Consider the following 20,595-nt stretch of genomic DNA (forward strand, 5'->3'; position numbering starts at 1 on the left):
ATTAAAAGGTGAATGGATTAGTAATCGACTGCTAATGAAATCACCAACTATTTTGATAGCCACTTAATTGGTGTTTTTGCTATCTTAGCTCCTTCAGTGTGAATCAAATGCAAGATTATAAACTGCCATTGCACTGCTCAAAAAGTGTCTTCACACACCAGTTGAAATTTCAGTACGAAGGCAGTTGGGTAAAATGTACCCAGATACAGTCCCACCCTGTTTAGTCCCCGCCCCCCCCCCCCCCCCCCCCCCCCACACACACACACACACGTAGTACACTCACGCCTTCACTGAAGTTCTGTCATGGTTAGCTGTGGATGAGGCATGACCACACACCTCTGAAAGGAACAGTCATAACAAAGGAAATGAGAATATAAAAATAAAGATGGAACAAACAAGCATATAATGTGCATGTGTTTGTTGACAATGAAATTAATCAGCAAGGAACCGGTTCTGGGTGGGGTTGCATCAATTTGGCATAATAATTACAGTTAAGGTGTTTTGTTCTGCTGAAAGCTAGCTGGATCAGGTAGACTTACACCACCAGGTGTAAATATTTACTAATTACTGAGCTCTGCACAGTTAATAGTGAAAGTGGTGCCACCCATTTCATATTAGGAGTGACTAAAACCAGATTTAGTAAATACTTACACTATTACTAAGGTTAGTAAACACTGAGTGAAAGGTGGTGCAACCAGGCCCAGAAGATTGAAATCATACATTAATGATTGCAACATTTTTAAAAATGAATATCTTTTTTTGTTTGAGGAATAATTTTGAGGTTTGGGAAACAAACATCAACATCCAGTGAACAAAGATTGATGCTGCTTGAACTCCTGCTTTTGTCCTAAGATACCTGATTCAAATCTAAGTGCCCCCTAATTCAATTTTTATTGATATGTAAAGCTTCTATCTGATGCTATGTTCTTCAGCCAGGCCGTGATAGTTGGTCAGCTGTGTTGTCTGTGACATTCATGGACAACATGTTAAGGCACAAAGTGTTTAGAGAGTGTCCACTTTGTGATTGTCTTTGTTATGTGGTTTTGTTAATCAGACCTTCCATGACACACAGGTGCAGTGGTGCGGATTGCACCACTGTGTGAAGTGTTCGAGAGGAGTCAACCGCTATCTGAATCTCTATTGGAATACGTGGAGTGCTCTCTCTGTGTGTGTGTGTGTGTGTGTGTGTGTTGAGCATGGTTTACAGCACCAAGTAATGGAGTTGAAGCAAATGTGCTCGTAAATTGAATCTGTTCTTTTATTTGTTTTCTGTTTGTGTCTTAACTGTGTAACTGTCGAGTGTTTTGTATTTGCTGCTGCCTATCTTGGCCAGGAATCCCTTGAAAAAGAGGTTCTTAATCTCAATGGATTTCCCTGTTTTTTCCAGGGTATTAATGGCTGAGGGACAATGGACTGGAATGGAATAGGTATCTCAACTAAAGTAATTTAGTTATTTGACTAGTGAGAAAAAACATTAGCCGATAGCAAATAGAGCTCTTCACAGGTCCAAAACAAATCAAGAAAAGACCTGCAAATCTTCTACCTGAGTCCCTGCAGAACAGATAAATGTTGGACCCAGTCAGGACATACTGACCTGATCAGCACTGATATTACATCTACATTCTTTAACAAGTTAACACACAAGGTGTCAAAACCAACCTCTGTGTCCTCTTACACATGCAGTGACTCACTTAATTCATCTGTGATTTCAGATGAAACAACTGAATGTTCTCGGTGTATGGATGGATGGAACGCCCTTTCCCTGCGTTAACACTCAAAACAAGATGCATATGTAGATGAACCAGCTTCAGTGGTATTTAAGCACAGCTCAGAGCTCAGCCAGGACACAGTTGTTAATAAGAGAAGCTGGAGGAGTCGTGTTTTTGAGAATGCTGCTGTGTCCAACACAGCGTTGCCTGTGAGTTGAACCTGAGTTCACTGAACCCAGCATACACCTGTGAAAGGATACCTTCAGGTATAGTAAGTCATTTTCATAACTGAGGTTTTTTCTTCTCACACTGTTATAACCTGTGTGGCGTCCTGCACGCTACTTTCACCTCCCACAAATATTTAGCCCGAGGCTGCTGTACTGTACCTTGGCTGTCTCTGTGTAAATGTCTGTTTGTCTTGGCTGTATTTATGTCCTCAGCATAACTCTGCCATCTCAACCTGGCAGAGTTTAGCCCGGGAGAACGATGGCTTTTAAAAAAAAAAGGAAAATAATGTGCTCTTTGCACGAAAACTGAGCTGAATATTAGATGGATGGAGAGACAAAGTGAAGGTGTGGAGGTGGAGGAGGTGGATTAGCAGAGACTTCCAAAAATGTTTTCATTTAAATCTGAAATTGACACTTTTTTGGATTTAACTTGTCATTATGCTCTTAAAACTGATTGCACAATAAAATGGTGATAGAAAAACCTCTGTGTTTATATTTGTCTCCAACAAGCCACGTTATTCTCCTGGCAACCAGGATGCCACCTTTATTGAATCACTTCCACCAGTTGCTATTTTTTACTTGTTTGTGAAAAACAATTGACCTTGTTGTTTTTGCAAGTGAAACTTACCCATATTCAATTATATGCATGGCACACAGCCCTGACTTAGAACCAGCAGGCATGCTCTTATCATGAAAACTCAGTAAAAGGTTGGTGCGAAAGACTGAGTGGTTTACAAAAACCAGAACTGTAACCAAACTTGTTCTCATCAGTTTTACTACTATAATGACAATCTTAATAAAACAAAATCTTCTTGTAACTCTAACAGAAACCAAAACCTTTATCCTGAGATGATAAAATATTTTCTAACATTTCTGCGCCTATTGCTACTGTTTTCCATCATTATCATGCTGATATTTGGCCAGTACAGACAGAACAAGCAAATTCAGACATGTGCAGTGAAGACACCTGATAAAAAATACAGGTCTTTATCTACTTAAGGCAAAGTAGGGCAACTTTTTGCATCATTTTATCCCATAGATCAAACAAAAGTAGTCTTTCCTTGTACAACATTAATATTGTAAGTAAGTCTTACTTTTGCAAACAAACTCAACTCAATTGTGTTAAGTTGATTTCACTTCCAAAAGTAAGTTGACTTCACTTGAAACTTGCTTTCACAAGCAAAAGTAAGTTAACGTGACCCTAACCCAAAACTAATGTTGTACATACAAATACAACTCTTGTTTGAGCTATGTGATAAAATGATGCAAAAAGTTGCCTTACTTTTTCTCAGTAGATAAAACACAATATATTTTTGTCATGGTGAGCTACTTAAATCCAGTATGTTATCTATGTGTTGGTCAACCTGTGCTAGACAAAAATGACATAACAACAACATTAAGAGGGTGAATTCCTTGCAAATAAGTCACAAGTACACTCAGCAAATTGTATGAGAGTTGCACTAGAGGAAAGGTCATAGGGTCAACACAATCAAGAGGTCATAAGGTCACCAAGATTGACATATTTTAGCTGCCAATTACTCAATTCATCACATATTTTTCTAAAGGATTTTTAATTATCAATCTTTAAAACAAGACATTTAAAGTTGCATTTTGGGCTTTGGGAAACAGTGATAAAACATTGTTCACCATTTTTTCACAACAAAAACCAATTCATTGAAAAAAAAAAGGCAGATTGTACTTTGGGCTGCTCAGGTCTTTGGAGGACACATTTGGTTGGCATCCTCCAGAGCTTCTGAAAAACCTCAAAGGAGTATTTCAGTTTGTTAGGGTACCTCAGTTCCAAGACATAGATAAGCTCCATCAGGTAGGTACAAGCATGTGCCACATCAGGGATACCAAAAAGGACCTCTGCTCCCTCAATGGCTTCTAACTTGCTTGGGGAGATGTTCATCTCTGGCTTTGCTGACCATGAAAATGTTGAGGACATGTGTAGTAATGGCCTCTTGGACAGTCACAGCATCATCATCATCAACAACCTGTAAAATATACCAGAAAGAATAAAACCCTCTTATATACCAATGTGAATGAGACATACAATATAGCTCACTTGGCACTCTTTCTCCCCACATTGTGAGATCAGATTGATATGATTTGGTTGCTTTTGTAACTTCAGAAGACTGTCTACGGGTATCACAGATTTAAATTTAATGCAATTGAAAGACATTTTAAGTAAATTTAAGACCCATTGACTAAATTGTCTCATTCAATTTGATAGTTTAATTTCCAATAAATGGCAATCTTCAAAAATTCTATAAAATAATCTAATTAAAATGTTAGCAGCAGTTCTCAGCAAACTGCAGCACATTCATGTACAAGTTAATAATTAGATGCTAAAATAATAACATTCCATCCATTTCTACATCAGTTCAAATAAAATACCACTAAGCCATCAGGTATCCTGGATTGCACAACCTCATCTTAAACAGGCAGGGCTTTGAAACAGTTTGAAACAGTCTTTACCTTGTAGTCCTTTATTAGCTCCTCTGTCTTTTCACCAAGGCAGAGAATGAGGCCTCTGATCACAACTTATCTTCTGGATCAATTATGTTGTCCTATAAAAAAGAAATTAAATCATGTACAGACATCAGAAAGCAAATACATAAAACTAACTATTTAACTGTTGTGCAATAAGTACATGCCTCATTTAACATGTCAAGGGTCTTGTCAAGTTTCTCCCCAACAGCGCCTCCCCTTCCTCCTGTAGAAGCTCAATAGTCTGTTTGTGTATTGGTCCAACTTCCCCAGGATTGTGGACTGTAGTGGCTTATGTGTGATCCTCCAGAATTCCTCCTCGGTCTGCAAAAGAGGTCAGAAAAGCGATGGAAATCATGAGATACAGAAGAAAAGAATTAGAGAGACACAGAGCAACAAAAACAGAACAGAGAACCCTAAGGCTACACTGAAAGCAACACTTACGTGGTCATGTGTTTTTCAAGGAATGTTCCACAGGTAATCAGGTTAAAATCTTACCCTTCAGTTTCATCAGGTAGGAATACTACATTTTCCCATTCAAATAAGACCATCAAACAGAAATTAAGTTTGACTCCAAATGCAGCAGATTTCTCATAAAAAAATAACCATAGAAATTTGAAACATATTACTATATAAACCAAGTGAATGACCAAGCATAAGATACACCGAATTTTGCAATATGTAGGAGCATATGTAGTTATGAGTGTGGTGTGGTGAGGCGCCGATCCCGTGGGTGCTCCGGTGAAAAAGTTGAGCACCCACTGGGGGATAGCCATAAAAAAATACTAAATAAATAAAACTGCATCTTTAAAATGAACTGCACCTATCTGAATCACATTATCCAATGACAAGTATTACAGCTCTGTGTGTATGGTGAATAAAAACGTGTAAGTCCCATTGTTGTGTGGGCATGATATGTGCATCAGTGCTTGTTCAGTGTCACAGCACCGTGGACAGCGCTGTGTGTGTGTGTGTGTGTGTACAGGTGACAGAGACAGACACTGTGTCACTCAGTTTAATCTTGTAAATAAAACTTTCGGCCCAAATTCAATTTTCTCTCTATTGACATAAGCGACGTGAAGTGAGGAGAGAGAGGGACGGGCGGCGGCTCTTTCCCGACCCAGGACCTTCTCTCTCCCTCTGACCCACATGATTTCACCCACACCCTGTGACACACACGTCCGACTTCCAGCTACAACCCCACGCTAACGGCTAACACCGCACAAGTATGCTCTGCATGCAGCCGAAAACGCGACACCGTTCATTTAACATTACATGGAAGAAAAAAAGCATATCCCCGTTTACTTTAAACTACAGTACTACGTCAGCGTTTTAAAGTTTCTAGTTACACAAGAAGTCTTTTGAAGCCACTTGCTTATTTTGTTATTTACAAATTACATCAAGAGACTTCAGTTAGTTTATTTATTAATTTATACAACAATATAAAACATGAAAGACTGTAATTAACAACTAACAAACTATATCACTAACATTAACTTCTTTCTAACCGTAAAGTTTTCAGTCTTCCACTTTTCCAAACTTATTTTGCCGCTCATGACAGTTGACGCAAAGTACCCAGAATGCACCACACGGGGCGCAGTTGGAGCAGAGTAATTGTGTGATGTGTATGAGAGGGTCTCATGAGGGTCTGTATGAGAAGATTTGATGAGCCACTTACATACAGCTTGTTAGGGAAAACAAATGAACAAATGTAGGCTAATTCACAACTTGATATATTCATGTCAGGAGACAAACCTTGTTTTTTATTGTTATTATCACAGGCTTAATTATGTTACAATTACACATTCTGAGATTCACGTTTTACAGTATTTCAGTAAGAATTATTATTATTTTTGCTTTTTGCAGTTAGTTTGCAGGCCACCTCTGTACTCATGGAAAAGCAGAGGGGAACATCGGCTGGTATGTGCATATGTGCAACACTAGCATGTGTTTTTATTTGGTCCTGTGTCTGCTGTGTCCTCAGGCACTGCCCCTTCGTCTGGAGCAGCTGGTGAGCATATCTGTGCTGATTCAGCAATCAGTTTTAAAGCTGGGAGAGGTGAGCTGACCCTGCCAGTGGGCGGCATCAAGCTTGTCATGAAGCTCTGCAGAAGCCTGATAAAGACCCATTCATTTGAATCAGGTGTGTTGTAGCAGGGCAACATCTAAAACATGCAGGACTGTGTTCCCTGAGGACCGGGGTTGGGAAACATAATAGTTGTTTATGAGTGTGTCCTTTATTATAGTAATTTCAGCCCCTTTGCTGAGGCTGTTGGTTGTTTATTTGTCAGGTGCTTTTCAGCCACAGCCCCTTAACTTTTATGTTATTTCAATAAATGATGCTTTATTTAATTTATTTTGTTCTAGTTATGTTACATCCAGGTCCATGTACCACTTAACAATAATCTCACCTTATTCTGGTGAGATATGCCTGCTTAAGTTAACAATATGTCATATGTGTTAAGCCTGCCCCATAATTGACCAGATAAGGTCCTGATCTGGCCCTTCCGACAACCACGGGTGCCGTCCGAATTTAGACTGATTTGAGCAAATGTTCCTGTCATGTGAAGGGTTAACAGGCGCAATTTCAATGTGATCGGACACATTAAACACCCGATTTAAAATCATAACTATTAAACATGATTACGACTGAACAGCGTTTGGAGTGTGAGCATAACCCCGCAATAACCAATGAGAGTGAGTTTACTGGGAAACAGATGTTGCGTACTTTACAAGCCAAGTTGATTCTTCTCAGCCATAACTTCATTCAGCACAAAACATGGCACATACAACAGCTATTAACTGACCCCGTCGAAAGTCTACCTCTATATTCTGAAATCTTGTTAAATCACGTGAGTTTTTGTGACCTTCCATATCACAATTCACAGTATACTGTTGCTTTGTTTTGTTACTTAGGTAAAACCAAACAAAGGATGCTTATGTTTCAAAATAACACATTTAAACATAACGATGGAGGCAGCAGTGGATGAACTACTCCTGTGCGCTGTTTTGATTTTCTCTATGGACTCTGCTGTGGGGAGTATGCAGTTCATAACTGACACAAAACCTTAAGTTCTGTTGTAGATTTTTTAGATGAGCCTTTTGAGATCTGCTTTATCTCTTATTGTCATAGCTATGTTTCACTGAGCTCATGCCTGCCTTCCCCTGGTTTTGCATGCAACACACCTGACAACATCCAAGTAGCTAATACGACCTCACTTCGGAAAAATCCTGGACTATCCCTTTCGTTAGCCCATTGATCTGCAGTCTCTGATTTCTCACCTGCACAGCAGTCAGTCAGTCAGTCATCATCTACCGCTTTATCCTCCGTCAGAGGGTCGCGGGGGGTGCTGTGCCAATCTCAGCTACATCGGGCGATAGGCGGGGTACACCCTGGACAGTTCGCCAGTCCATCGCAGGGCCACACACAGAGACAGACAAACAACCATTCACTCTCACACTCACTCCTATGGTCAATTTAGAGTACTAACTTTAAATGTATGATGTCTTCTCTTGTAGCTACGTACTATCGAGCTATTTGCTACTTTGCTTGGCGTCAGAAAATATGTCTACTGCAGCTGTTGAGCACACCTACACCAAAATCTTTTGACTTCATTTTTAATTTCTGACAATGTCTGCAGGGGTTTGTCATGTGGATCAGCAGCAGATTGACAGAACATGACCTGCTGCAGGCAGAGCAGGGGAGAGGCACGTATCAAAATAGCTCTCTAAATCAATCCCATTAACTGTCTGTATGGAGCTATATTAGCTGTTTGTTTCCCAGTTGTCATAGCAGACTGTAATTACACATGTAAACACACACACACCAGTGCTTATTTAATATTACTTTAACACATTAAATGGCTTCGACCATCAACCCCCCTAAATTCAGACATTTTCCTGCTGTAGGAACAAAGTGGGGTTAACTTGACCATGCGTGTGCACTTTTCAAGTACATGTTCTTTTCTTAACAGTGAAAAGTAATCGTCCCAGCAACAAGTCCACAGAGAAAATCACAGATTTACGTCACAACACATAGTAAGTTGTTTTTATTACATCAGTATTTGAAGTTGGGCCACACGGCTGGTATAGTGGTTAGCATAGTTGCCTTTCCAGCAAGAAGAACCAGGTCCGAGTTGGAACAAGGGAATTTCTGCATGCAGTTTGCATGTTCTCCCTGTGTGTGCGTGGGTTTTCTCTGGCTTCCTCCCATGGTCCAAAAACATGCAATATGGGGATTAGGTCAATTGTTCACTATAAACTGACCATAGGCAGGAGATTGACAGTGAATGTGAATGTCTCTATATGTGGCCTTGTGGTGGACTGGCAAACTGTCCAGGGTGTACCCTATGTCAGCTGAGATTGGCACAGTACGCAGCAGTGACTTTTACAAAAACTTAATCTAGCCATTTATTTGGAGCAACCTTTTTATTTAACGCAAAAACGTAACTTTTTAAGTTTAATGGTGTCACTGTTTAACGATTGTAAGGCAGAACAACTGTTCCCTGAATGCTGCAGACTGAATTCTGTTTCTTCACCTGCTGACTTGTTTCTTTTTTATGTCATGACAGTTGTGATGTTAAACAGGCATAACCACTTTGATGCTGCTCTATGGAAACATGTCCATAGAGCAGCATCAAATCTGTAGCCTAAGGATAATAAATGCAGCTGCAGGTGAGAAGCGTTGGCTTGCATCTGAAGATGGTAATTGTGTGTGGGTTTGTCTTCATGTTGTTATGACAACTGACGATTGATTACTTTGCAGAAAACAACACAAACCTGGATAAACAGCACAGTATAAGTATAAACAGTCTATATCTAATTCCACTGGGCCATGCAGCTGCATTGCTTCTGAAAACTATTAAAACACTCAACTGTTGAACTGAGTGACACTATTGCGCCTCAGGCTCCATCCACACTGATATGATTTACTTTTTAATCACATAATTGAATCAGCCCCCACACATGCATCACATCAGTGTATTTAGTTTAAATTAAAATGCTCTGCATGGGACAACATTTACCTGATAATGCTTTTCCACAAAATCAAAAAACATATCCACAATACAATTAAACCATGGGTCATTCAAATAAGCTCTTGAAGACCTGAGCTTAACTCAAAGAATGAAATCCATCTTGGATCTGTCAGGCAAATTTGGAACTCAGTGCATGTGTGGCACATGGTAGTTTGTCAAACACTGGATCGGTGACAGAGTGAGAGTCAAACTGTCAGTCTAAAACCTACAGACCCTTTGTTTACTATAATATATGATAGTGTTTTCCCACTTTATAAACATGATATGTTACAAATGTGTGCATAAAATACCATGTCTATTATTACTGCCATTTCTGTGAGTTACAAGAAGGTTCCAGAATTCTGTTCAAGACTGTAATATCGTTTTATGCATGTGCTATTTGTTAATTCTTAGATGAAAGGCAAGCAAAAGCAGATTTATTGACCCAAAATAGACCAAAAAAAGTGACACCAACATTATCCTCCTGATTTCTAATCTGTCATGACTCAACTACTAGCAGTAAATCAAAGCATTGCTGCCACTTTCAGTCTCTAACATTTCCCAATAATTGCCATTAGTCACAGGATATGTATAACGACAAAAGTGATGCAAGTAAATGACCCATGAATGTGTCTGTTATATTATGGCTGTTAAATATTTCAACTCAAACGAGTGAAGCAAATGATGCAATCTTTGCATCTTCTTTCACATACTTTTCACATAATTTGCTTTGATTTTAGTGTGAATATGATATAGGTTTGTAACTTGAGGAGTTACAATTAATATCTGATTTTTACTAATACAAGTATGGTGAATCCATAATTAGTCTTCATTTTGAAAGTCTATTGTTTTGAATAGCTGAAGAGGAAATTTGATGTTTAACATTTTATAGATCAAATGATCATAATGTTAACGTCAAATTTAATTTCTCAATAAGAACAAGTGGTTGAATTAAACTGGAATTTTCCTGAAGACAAATGATGGGGCTGAATTTTTTTCAGCAGGTAATAGATGATGTGATCATCGCTCCAGGAAATTTATTTGAATTATTAAGCTATAATAACTGTGCCATTCAGGCTCTAACATGCCTCCGCCTCATGTTTCCTGCGGCCGAACCCTTTCCACTTTCCAACAGGTATGAACCAACACATTGGTATTCTGAGCCCATGTTGGTGCAGGCAACAGACAGCAGCTCCCGCAACATCACACAACATCAAGGACAAGGAGAACCCTAATGAAATACAGTATTCTGGCAGCAGGAGGATGAAATGTTCCCACGTTCTGTGATAAAATGCCTACAAACATCATCTAAAAGTGTCCAAGAGCCATCTAGAATGAGTGCACCTGAGGGTTACTGAAGAACGTCAGACATGCCAAAACCACAGCTTACAGGCAATCAAGCCTTCTACATCAAGATGATTTAAGTGTTGGGAAAGACTGACATGGATTCTGTTATAAAAGTAGATAATCAGAGAAACCAGAAGTTCCTTCAGTCGGTGTCTGTTGATCTGTTGAAGTCCAGGTACTGATTTACTACTGATTTATCTAACTGCACAATAAACAACTTCTCTCAAGTATGGTTAAAATAGGAAAACCAGTGTCTCACTTCTAACACTTAGAAACTCAAAACCATCAAAAAGCTGATTAATAAACCCTCAACTGTTACTATCATCAGAGGAAGGGAAGGGTTGTATTTTCAAACTTTGAAAGGGACGACCAAGGAAGGACACATCAAAGGCAATATGAGTTTTAAAGTTGTTTTTAAATCAAGTGATTTTCAACTAAATACATCCTCAAAATGTTCCCCCATTAGAGGCCGTTCACAAATGACACATGACACACCTGACATCCACCACCTTGGAAAAGCCACAAAGAATAAAAACGATGGTGCACATGTTTGTGTAGCTGAGCTGAGCGATCAAACAGGAAAAAATGTAATTAATGTTACCATCACTTCACCACAAGCACATGCTTCAAATATCTTCAACATTTTGTCACATTTAGCTTCAAACAATGTTTGAAAAAGTGGTGTGAATTTTTTTATCTAAATCTAAATGTTAAATCTAAATGCTAAATCTAAATCTAAATCTACATCTAAATGCTAAATCTAAATCTAAATCTAAATCCAAATCTAAATCTAAATCTTTCGGTTGAAACTAAATATTTAGCTAATATGAAAATTCACACTGCCGGTAAGCAGAAGTACCAAAATAAAAGCTCAAGGAGGTAATTGGCCTGTCCTGTGATCCGCTGGCTCAGACGTCTCTGTTGTTAGATACCTAAACACTTGCAAAATGTGCAAATGAGGTGGGTTGGGTCGGCCTTGGGCTTCCTTTTTTCCGCTCATTAAACACATTTCTTGCAGGTTGTAAATGATACGTTGTTGGTTGTGAATCCTCATTCACGTGTGGTGAAGAGTAAATCTGGTCGCCTGCTTGATGGAGAGGGGCAGACCTGACACCACTGCGTGCTGGCCCCCTACACTTTGAGCATGTTAGTTTCATTTTTGTAGCATTTTTTGATGCGCAGCGTGAACTGAAGGGGCTCAAATATCCCACTCTGCATTTTGTGCTGCTATGGGCAGAACGACTCAGACATCAGTACCAGCAAAATGCCAACGATACAGCTTTTATGTTGGTACTTCTGGTTACCGGCAGTGTGAATTTGCACATTAGCAAAATTTAGATTTAGCATTTCGATTTCGATTTCGATTTAGCATTTAGATTTAACATTTAGATTTAGATTTAGATTTAACATTTAGATTTAGATTTAATATTTAGACTTGCGGCCTGGAGGTGGACCCAAATGCAAGAGGCTGTCCGTAGATGATCAACAGTTTATTTAACAAAGGTTTTCTAAGTCCTTAATTCAACAAAAAGTGGAGAATAAACACAGAAAAAGGCAAGGTTAGAATTAACGCTCAGCTCATTCACAGGAATTCACAAGAGTCATTTCACTGGAGGACTCTCAACCACTGGTTTTAGAAGTGATACATGAAAGACAGGGTGCACCTTAAGTGCTGTGGGGAGCTTTAGTCAGACGGCACTGGGGTTGATAATGCAGTCGATGATGTACGGACCGATGTATCTGGGAGCCATCTTCCGAGATTCTGTCTGGAGGGAAAGGTCCTGTGATGATAACCTGACCCGTTGAACCACCTTGTATTCAGGGGTCGGTGTTCGATGGCGGTCGCCATTTGTCGGTTCCTGGCTGCTGTTCTCTCCAGAGCAGCTCGGGCTTCCCACCGGACTCTGCGGGCTCGTCTGAACTGGGCTTGCACAGATGGGACAGCAACTTCTGTCTCCTGGCAGGGGAACAAGGGAGAGACGAGAGACTGACTGAGGACCTCAATGCTTGGCAGAAGGCTGTCCATACTCGGGAGGTGAACTGGGGACCTCGGTCTGAAACAATGTCCAGGGGAATGCCATGTAGATGGAAAACATGCTGGACCAGCAGGTTGGCAGTTTCTAAGGCTGATGGGAGTTTGGGGAGAAGGACAAAATGCACTGCCGACAATGGTTAGAATGGTGTTATTACCTTCTGAAGGAGGGAGTCCAGTGACAAAGTCGACAGCGATGTGTGACCAGGGCGAGGAGGAATGGGCAAAGGCTGCAGTAGACCAGCAGGGGGGCGGTGAGAGGATATATTGCGAGCGCAGGCAGAGCAGGCAGCAATGAATTCCCTGGTGTCTGCAGCCATTGAGGGCCACCAGAAATGCTGTGAACACCAGGGTGACAGGCCAACTTGGATGAGTGCCCCCACTGAAGTACTGGGAACCTAGCAGATGGTGGAACGAACAGTCGGTCAGGGGGCATCCGTCTGGGGCTGGATGATCCTGGAGGGCCTCCTGAATTGCCTGCTCCACCTCCCACCTTACCGCTCCTACCACACAGGATGGCGAGAAGATTGTTTCCATCATAGGTTCTTCCTCAGCAGGGCCAAACTTGCGCGAGAGGGCATCTGGCTTCTGATTTTTAGGGCCTGGACAATAGGTGAATACGAAGTTGAACCTCACTAAGAAGAGTGCCCACCAAGCCTCTGTGAGCTAAGCAGAAACGAGACCCACAGAGGGGGCGGAGGAGGAGAAGGAGACGGCCTTTAACAGTAGCAGTGCTCCAGCCCCAAGACAACAACTTTAACTCAACTAAAGCTGTCTCTCCAAGGGAGATTTACAAGCTTGTAGCAGGCTACATTCTAATGTGATTCTAATTTGGTTGTATCAACTGCGGAAGCCCCAACTTTACGTAAGATAATCAATAAAATCCCTGCTGCTTCTGCAACAAAGTTGACTTGGACACGGAGAAAGAACTGAAAAAGATACGTGTATGTTTGGAATGAATTTACACCACAGCAATTTGTGGACAACCAACAGTAAGTGTTTTAAGCTGAATCCATAATGTTTCTTTGCAGCACGTGAAAGCTGCCTTCATATACCGGGTGAGTGAATGACACTGGTGAGAGAGTCAGCAGACACATAATGCTATAAGGCTTTCGTGCTTGTTGTAACAAGCTACTTTTAAATATGCCCTAGCACTGCCTTAGCACTTATCAAATGGTTAAAGTCATGGGATAGGAAAGCTCATAGTTCAGTGTTTCCTTGATAAAGGGTGGGGGTAGGGACAATGCATGGGTCTTAAAGTAAGACCCTGGAAACACAGATCCTTTGGAAAATATAAAACCTGACTGAACTACTGTCGGGAATAAAAGACCCTGAAAAATGTCAGACCCTAGGAACATCAGATCTTGGAAACATAGGACTAGAAGACATCATACCTTGGAAATATAGGACCTGGGTATAGGATCGTGATTGGACCATGAAAATATTAGACTTTGGGAGCATATGACCCTAAACCGTCAAACTTGTGGAACATATCGGGTCCAGATCGTAATAAAATGGGACACTAGAAACATTGGACCTTAGATGTTAGATGTTGGGGTTATCTGCTCTCCTTGATGTTGTCTATGTACAGTGCCTTGAGATAATGTATGTTATGATTTGGTGCTATAAAATAAAATTGAATTGAATAGAATTAACACTAGAAACATTGTACCTCAGATGTTATATGTTCTGGGCATTAAACCCTTGAGACAACAGAACATTGGATCTTGGGAACATCAGATACTGGAACACAGTTAGCTGTCAACATTCATCAGCTCACACTGTTAAGTAAAAATAAGTGTGAATTCGAGTTGCATCAGAAGTCATAGGTCAAATCTGGGAATGAAGTGCACTCCAGTTCCCAAATGACCAGTGGTTAATGTTAACGTTATAGTAAGGTTCACTATCCAGCAAGCGAATCTAGCCCATTTGCCTGTACAATGCAGTAGCAACATGTTCATTGACACTAGTGGGACAGTACTGTGCGTACGTCTTATACTGGACAAAAAAAGTGTATTAAAAAACCCTGTAAAATCTAAAACGTCACCATTGAATCATTAACTGAGTGTATAAGTAGTTGAAACGAGTGGATGACTTGAAATTACCTCAGGCAGCATTCCAATTTTCATTTTCTCCTCGTAGCTGGGAAATTATGACCTCCGAGTACAACTGTGAGCATGATAACATTCTAATGTCAGTATTTACAGCTTAAGGCTACATTTTACCTTCGTGCAGCTGTGTATTAAACCAGCTTTAATTCCAAGGGTTTTATAATGTAATATATTCACTCTTAGTTGTTTTGTTTTAGGTTGACTTAAATGTTAGATGGAACCTAAATCCAGATGTTTAATGGTGAAATTCACCTTTGATTTCCTCCATAATTATTTATTTTAACAACTGTTTTATTGACTGTGTCTTGTTCACTTTTGTTTCTTCTTATTCACCTCCAGTGGGTGTGGACAGACTAAATACAAGAATCTAATAAAAATAGACATCAGTGAGGAATTCATCCCCTTTGGCCAGGGCCTGAACGTCTTGACACTCCCTTCCTGAATCACACTCGGATTTGGGATTCTGTGAACTTGCAGTTTTTGGAACTGGGTTCAAAGGGTCGTTATATGAATAAGACTTAATTAAAGAAGCAGCAAGTAGGAACAACATTTCAACCTGCTCTGTTTGTTGTTAATTTTAGAGCATGATTGTCATGGAGATGATCCAGCATCCAGCTTGACTCCAAATATTAACTGGGTTTCTTCCAACTTTCTCTCAATTCAGAAGCGTATTTCCAAAGAGTCTTTCAAGGAAAATATGAAATGATGTCTACTTCTATGAACAATATTATTATTTATCTAGGAGGGTGACCATGTCCTACAAAATGACGTTGCCCAGTGAGAGTTAAATGGTTTCATAGTGATCCAATACAGACCACCATTATACCTAGGTAGAGCACAGTTGATCAAAGCAGATTTGGCAAATTGTTGGTGTGGATTTTCCAGTGCAATGGATGGATGTTTGTAGCTCTGCATCATTAGAAACTGGACATTTTCAGACATGTCCCCAGAATTGGGCCAGGAAATTGTCCATTGTCTGGGTCAGGCAGTTCACAACAGCAGGTGAATGTCCAGAACATCCAAGTGAGGGAGTGGCACTGCCTGTAGACAAAATCCAGTGATTATTTTTGTCACCACAACAAAATTAGACAAACACTTCTTTAAAATAGAGTGATGGGTTGTTGTTAGGCTTCAGCTCACCTAATTTCTCTTCCTTGCACGTTATTTTTGCTTGAGTCACCTGAGGCTTCGACCACAGACACTCTCATTCACATTTCTGGAATGTTTTTGAGTCTCTTTGAACGTCTGCATGCACGCAACACACACACAGACTCTTACTGTATATCATTATTATTACATTAAACTATGAGATGATGTACACCCAGAGCTACGGATCATGACACACTGAGGATAGTATTATTATAGATAGTATTATGGCATTATTGATAAAACCATGTTACACAACATCAGTTGAGTGGAAATGGCTTAAGCTGTTATGCGAAACATGTCAGCAGTTTGTGCTAACGACAAGAAACCCAACAAATCTTTGACACTGTTGAAACTGTACCATCCCAGAATTCACATCAACCTAATACCATCATGAGCCTGATTCTTCACACACAGACACACACACTCACACACACACACACACACACACACACACACACTGATATCCAGAGCTGTGGGATTGTTTGTCTCAAAGTCTGCAAATAAATGTCTTTTTTATATGTGATATGTTTATATGTGAAACTGAGGAAATGTTAACAGTAAGAAGAGATGAAAAGTTATGGAAATTGTATTGGCAAGAATTTTTTCTACATTTATTTTTACTTATTGCTTAAAATCCTCTTCACACCCAGATTGTAATCTATGAATTAATACATTGTGACGAGGCCGGGCCTGAAAAAACGCCATCTAATCATAATGAAGGGCCCAAACAAAATAATTGGATCATGATGCATCAATCAAACTGCCATTGGCCCCTCAAACTCCCCATGCATGCACCCCTCTCCGTGCACTGATCGCGCATGTTCAGAAGACAACGCCAGAGCTTATGCTAGCTTGCTAAATCCAATGAGACATGAGACAGTTGCAGAAAAGGCAGAAAAGGTGCCAACGACAGGTGTTGGTCACAAATGAAATACGTTTTTTGGAAGGCTACTGCCAAGAAAAAGGCTGACAGAGCGATCCCAGACCAGAGTGATCATTGGTGCTGTGTTTGATGGCGACAACTGAAAGCCCAGACAGGGTTGCAAAGTGATGACAAGGTGGCCCTGTTTCTACTGGACAGGTAGGTTAACCTTATGTCTTTGAGATTATTTGTCCAAAAAAGTAAGTGTCACTGAAATGAACCGAAAGTTACAGATGCTGCACAGTGCTTGTGAATCCTTGTTTGTGCTCTGGAGGCAGTAGCTTCGGAGTAGGGATGCCAACTGTCCTGTATTAGCCGGGACGTCCCGTATATTGGGCCTAATTTATTTGTCCCGTACGTGCCCTCTCTTGTCCCGTTTATTGACTGCTACGCTGATCTAACCACTGAATGATACAACAACAGCAGCAGCAGTGCTGATCACGACACTTGAGAATCATCGACGACACCTGTCATCATCCAATCACAGTGTGATGATGACAGGTGCTGTCCCACCTCGCACCGGGAGACAAGGTGGGGCTATGAGTCCCGCATCAGTTGCACATGATCAGTATACTGCAAGTAAATGTGCAAATTCATCCAAATTAAACTACAATGAATAAACCTGCAAAAAAAAAGAGACTGTGCAGCTACAACAAATTATGGTAAGTTAAAAGGACGTGGGGTAAGCCCGTCAGTGGTGATTCAACAAAAGCCTTCTGCACTTTATGTTGGAGGGAATTTTCAGTTGGCCACAGATGGTGCACATTCACTTCTATTTTATTCCTCAAAAACTGCTATCATTATGACAAATGCCTTAAAACAATACACTGTGTAACCGAGATAAGGGCGTCTATACTGGGTACGTAAATAAACAATCGAAGGACACGAATGGGCGGTGTTGACGCCAACAGCGTCTCACTTTTATTCCACTTCCTTTTTTTTTTGTATGTAAAACAACGCTTCTTCCCGGCAACAACAACCTCCGGTCTCACAATAAAACTACACATCAGGTATGAGAAACACTACCTGACAAACTCTACTAAGAGCTGCCATAATAAAAAAATATGTTACACACTGTTTATTCACACAAAACTTTTGTCCCTTATTTCATAGTGACAAAGTTGGCAACCCTACTTCGGAGGGAAATCTGACTTTTGAATTCCAAATGTAGCCTGCTCGAACAGCTTTTCCACAAAATCCAACCCTACCTTTAACTTATTCAACCTCTGGTTTCTTCAGACTAGAATGTTCCTTGCACTGACAGTGTTATCAAAGCAATTATAACAATATGGGAAAATATATTGTGAGAAAAGCAAAGATGGCTGACACATCACCACTTCCATCCACTGTACAAAAATGACACTTGACGTCTACTTTAAATTTATATATCCAACAGAGGGCAATAGAGGTATTTTGGCCTCAGTAATGGGAGCTGTCATGTGTTCGTCTTTATATACCTTCATTGGCACAGCCTCAATGCAACCGCAGTGTGATGTGTAACAGCATGTACACACTTAATCTTTTCTTAGCTTTTGGCATTTTTAGACACTTTGCATTTGGAAGCTTATTTCACATCAAAGCACAGTCTGCCTCGCATGACCTCAGGTGTCATCAGTGGATTTACACAGTTACAGACATGTCATCAGCTCCAGGCTTTTGAGCTAATTTCTACTTGTGAAAGTGTTTTTGTGAATAAATGTCTCCTCCTGTTGGGCCCCCTTTACTCCTGCAGTCGTGCAGATTGTGGGTTTTTCATAGTAAACTAATGATACACTGATGCAGCCCAACCTCTGACTTGAGCTTGTTGTGCAGCTGCAGCAGCAATTCTCCCACAGCACTAAAAAAAACATAGGGAGAAGGTGGAGGAATTTTCATGGTGGGGGAGAAGTGGTTTGCGTGCATCTAAAAATAATTTTAACTTACTCCAACAATAATTCCAGTGGTGGGCGGGCTCTACCTGGCCACAGGCAAGCTGACAACACCTACTCCGCACATATTTAAAGAGTGTGTGTGCAGAATTTAGAGCTAGATTGGTGATGGAGATAGACTTCCAGGGGGAGAGGGAGTAATTGACGACAGGCTGACACTGTGACATACAGGCTGAGGCAGTTTGTGTCAAAGAGAGAGATTCTTCGACTGAAAGAGACGAGTAGATGCAGCAGCTCGGACTGCAGAGGTGCCTTGATTATTATAGGTGACAGTGTTCAGTCTAAGAGCAGGAGGAAAAAACACTGCAAGCTCAGCAGTAAAAACAAGGAAGCAAAAACGTGAGAACGTGAAAGGAAACAAGAGAAGGGGATCGTTATATAACAGTAAAATCGAAGAAGATCCTCAAACATCAATCATGTCCTCATCATCCTCATGCAGACCGGCCCCTGTGGCCCTGGGGCCTTTGGAAACAACCAGTAACCTCTCCAGCACCTCTTTTTCCTCTTCCTCCCTGCATCCCTGTCCTCCACGGTCTCGCCGCTCCCGTCGGGTCCTGTATCCGGCCTTCCGGAGCAAGAGGCCCCTGCCGAGGGAGGCCCCAGACCAGGCATGTCGCTGGCTCCTTTTCCTTTCTGCACTTGTCTTCCTACAAATCTACACTGAGGAGACACACACCTGCACAGGTATGTCTGAATGCTCTCAACGACTTACACACTGACTCCTGATCTGTTGCAGCACAACACAACTGAGTAAACTATGTGCAAATGTAATGACAAATGACTGCAGGGTATAGTTTAGCTAAATGCTTACTAAATCCAAAATGTACCCACAAATTCTACACGTATATGAGTGTCATTGTGATTCTGAAGTATTTTCTGCTCGGATTTGAAATGAAAAGTCTTCTGATATTGTGTCAGTGTAAACGTGTTATACACTATGTATGTTTTAGCTATTGCTACGTGGCCAACATTAAGAGAACCTAATATAGCTGAAATGTTGTGGCTTTCACTTCAGCTTTTATTTGTATTTATTTTTTTAATGTAAAACTAATCTCAATCATCATGGTTGTGTAGGTTAAAGTTAAGTATTAATTCTGTACTTCTTCTCTGATTGTAGAGGTCCAGAGCCAGTGCCCAGACCTGTCAGTATATCAACCCCAGGAGGGTGAAGGGAGCATGTGTGCAGCATTGGGGTGGACAGGAGAGGAATCCTGGAGGGTCCAGACTGTGGGAGGAGCATCAGAGGTTCAGTTGGAGTGCGTGGTGGCCTGATGGGGAAGAGAACAGTAAAAGAAGTGGAAGACAGTGGTTAAAAAGAATAACACCACTGGACGATTGTGGAGCCGTCTTCCGCTGTTGGACTGAAGTCATGAGTCACGGCTCAGCTCCATCAGTGGGTTTGAGGTTATCACTGACCACTGACATGAGACCACACACATGTTCTAGGCATATTTCTATCAGGAAGAAAACCCACAAAGAACTGTCACAGTGTCCATTAATATGTTGATCTTTGTAAAGGACTGGATTCATACCAGAGTTTCTTCAGCACCAAAATCAACTTCTGCTGTGCATCTCTGCAGAAGAAACTATTTAATGTTTGTAAAATTGTGCACCACAATAATAATACAATGCATATGTGAACTGTATAATATCTGTATTAAC

At 40.7% G+C, this 20,595-nt stretch overlaps 1 long non-coding RNA gene across 1 annotated transcript; it reads left to right on the top strand.

The window, feature by feature from the left end:
- Positions 1 to 1,869: 1,869 nt before the first annotated feature.
- LOC131464691 (uncharacterized) lies at positions 1,870 to 20,292 on the top strand. Its single transcript, XR_009241195.1, has 3 exons — positions 1,870 to 1,975; positions 6,414 to 19,617; positions 20,051 to 20,292. It is a non-coding gene; the product is annotated as an uncharacterized LOC131464691 (long non-coding RNA).
- Positions 20,293 to 20,595: the final 303 nt, after the last annotated feature.

The sequence above is a fragment of the Solea solea genome, chromosome 8, assembly GCF_958295425.1.
Source record: "Solea solea chromosome 8, fSolSol10.1, whole genome shotgun sequence".
In the NCBI taxonomy this organism is placed as follows: domain Eukaryota; kingdom Metazoa; phylum Chordata; class Actinopteri; order Pleuronectiformes; family Soleidae; genus Solea; species Solea solea.